The sequence below is a fragment of the Hippichthys cyanospilos genome, chromosome 10 (genome assembly GCF_059441005.1).
Source record: "Hippichthys cyanospilos isolate Australia breed blue-spotted pipefish chromosome 10, RoL_Hcya_1.0, whole genome shotgun sequence".
Classification (NCBI taxonomy): domain Eukaryota; kingdom Metazoa; phylum Chordata; class Actinopteri; order Syngnathiformes; family Syngnathidae; genus Hippichthys; species Hippichthys cyanospilos.
The window spans coordinates 16,539,469-16,542,933 of record NC_142378.1 but is presented as its reverse complement, the minus strand read 5'-3'; positions in this window follow the sequence as shown (position 1 = coordinate 16,542,933).

Below are 3,465 nucleotides of genomic sequence, written 5' to 3'. Positions count from 1 at the left end.
CGCACGACACACTACACTAACAAACAAGCTGCTCATACCTGTCAGCCCCACGGTGGACTAAATCTAACAAGTTGTAATTTGTCCTTACTGTACATATCTGTATATAATCTTACACGGAATTTGTAGCGCATGCGCAAGATAAAAACAAAACATGGCATATGGAACGTTTGCAATTTATTATTCTAATTCCAATAACACGGCAAGAACAGGATGCAAAAATAATAAATCTCTTTCGTGGCACTAAAAAAGCTTTGAATAGTTGACAGCGATTCATCACTCCATGGTTTAACAGATGCTCCTTGAGAAATTTTATGCATAACTTTGGCTTTTGTCATCATGAACAAGTAAAAAATAAAATGTTCATTTGTGGTCACACGTCACCCGAGTTACCACACTATACGCCTTTCAAAACAAGAGTTCAGATATATACTGTACTTATTTTAGATTAATACAAAAATAGTAAAAATTCATTCGCAAAGTTTTAATACTTTAATATGTTTTTGACTTATGCTGACCAGTTCCGTATTTTTTAATGAATATTTTTTAATAAGCTTTTCGGCTCTCTTGCTGGCGGAACAGATTGCGAGGTATGGCGTACAAGGAGGAAGACAGTTTTTAAAGAAAAGGTGCATATCAAATACTATGTTGTGGTACTATTTTACTATGAGCAAAATAGGCTGGGGTATACTAGTTGTGTCATGTTCTAATTAATTTGTTCTCAAATTGAAAAAAAAATACACAGTTCCTGTCATTGTCTATCATTATGCAAATGCACTCGGACGTGAGCATTACATTTGTTTTTAGTTGCATGCAAAACGGGATTGAAAGGATTTGCTGATCTACAGAAACCGTGTAAAATCTCACATACCTGTAGCCCTGAATTGCCTTCATGTACCTTTCAAGTGTACTTCTACCCCGGTTTTGGTATGTTGAGGCTCATAATTGTATGCAATTTTTAACTGCATGTTCACTTTGGTAGGTTCAAACTTTTGGTATTAGTTGCCCTATAGGGGTGTACATTAATAGCTACAGAATATGAAAGTCTTCACATCTTCCAGCGCACTTCTGGCTATGATGCATAAATGTATGATCATACTTCCCCTTTGAGTAAGAACCATGACCGGATATTTCCAAATAGCGACTCTATAGATAGTCAAGTATGCAGGAAGCTAAAAGGCCAATCTATTTTTTTACAATTTATGATGAGGAAAATGATACTTTCCAAAAATATAGCAAGTCTAGCATCTGTATGAGATTGTGTTCATAATAACATTCAGGACAATTATCACAATGATAATACATTTTACTTTTGAATTAGGGCTGAGAGTCCAAGAGCTTCAAATCGAAGCTTTTAAAATGAGTTGAACTTTTACCGGTATATAATGACTGCAGATGCCGCAAATTCCATGACTTTAAAACAAGCCACAAACAATAGGAGGATGAATTAGTGAGCTGTTCCCAAGTTCATTGCCATGACAACGACGTGATTAGGACTTTCCAGTAGGCTGGTTTTACACAACAGGAGGTATAAACCAGCTCCCACAACACACACGCAGATATGGCAGAGGAAATGGTGCAGTCAAAAACAAGCGGAAATATTGCAAAAAAAGCAGTGACTCACGGGATGAAAGTTTCATAAGAAAAAAGTACAACAATTTCAGAACAATCAAAAGTAAGGCGTTGTTCATTTTAGTAAGTCCTGTGAGCATCATTTAGTAGAGGTCCTGTAGTATACGGTAACTGAGGTTAAACGACCTTTAATGTAGAAACTTTTAGCAACAACAGTTCTTCAAAATAATAGGTAACCCACAAGGGATCATTACAATACAAAAGTGTGAAATCAGTGATTTATTTTCTTTGACAGACATTACCAGATGCCGTTTTAACACTTGACGTTGTGCTGTATTGACAAGTCAAAATTTGCTGGCTATAAATTTTTTTGATCATTAGTAGGAAAGAATCCACGAATAGGTTGCATTGTTTTCCTATGTCAATCGCAACATATTTGGAAAAAAAAAAAAAACATTAAAAATAAAACGACATTCATCCTGTCCATTGCAGACTTTCCCAAACGGGGATTGTTCTTGAGTTTGGTTTGGCAAAGAGCTTTGCTATGGCTCACTACATTAACGTCTTTGTTGCTATCATTAGCTGTGGCTGTGCAGATGGATGAAGAAATCCTGATGCGTGAAAAGGGATTTGATCGGTACTTTATACACAAAGCATTGAGGCTAAAATAAGACTAATGTGATTAAAAATAATTAATTAAATAATTAAAAATAAATAAATAAAGCTTTATGACTGCAATTAATTGACCGCATTCAATCTGGTAATCTGGCACTCCTAAATATAAAGTCTTGGAAGGTATGATTAATGTGATAAAGAACACAAGTTTAGCAAATTGATCAGTATCACAGCCCAGTTTCATGTATTTCACCACATACTGTACTCCCTAGTGACCACACAACTTTCCTATATGTTGTGTGTTTACTGATAGGGGTCTGTTCGTTACAGCGGTTCCACCCTCACTATCTGGATTTTGTGGTCAAAAAAAGGAGTTTGTTTAGGTTCAACCATGCTGTCCAACCTTCCCTGTAGATTTACTGCGAACTCTGGTTATTTTCCACATTGCAGCCAAATGCTGAAGTCGCTGAGAGAAATGAATACGTCATTGTGGAATTCCGCCTTCTAAAGATGTTACGAAAGAGTTGGGCTGGAGAATGAATCAAATTAATTCTGTTTGCCATTTTAAAAATCAACCATTTGAAAATGAACTAAATTGTGAAATCGAGGTTTTGGACAAGTGACAGAATTTTGGATTAAAAGATCTGCTTACAATATTATTAACTACTTAATTGTGGCATTTAAGTAAATTATGCACAATCGAAGAGTTTACATTAAAACTGATCTAACGTTCTTATAAATGATTGTTTTCAGAACATTTTCACAGGACTTGTATTTAAGTTAACTTATATATAAGCAAACCAAACCTTTGAATAAATGTTTTTGCAAGTTAATTAAAACTGTTGACTAAAATGACTAAAAAAAACATTGATTTTTAATTTTAGGCCACATCGCTCAGCCCTTTGAAGGAGATTTTTAATTGAGTCTCATTCAGCAACACAATATACTGTAAACTGTACAATAGGCATTTCCTTTCATTGAATTTTGGAGCAACTGAGCATATCATCAATGGGAAAAAGCATTGCATGACAAAACACTGCAACTTGTTCTTTTAAGAAAAACAATGAAAAAAAAAAAAAAACACTTCCTTTCCGCATAACCTCAACCTCGACGACAGCATCTGTTTCCTTGAACAATACACAAAGCTGCTGCAAACTTAGAGTAATTGCAAACACATGCAAACTCCAAGATCTCAAGAGCCCAATATGTGCATTCAGACCAGTTCTGACGCCACAGAGGGTGGGGCTTCCCCCATTACCCATTTGTCCTCATTTAGCAAAA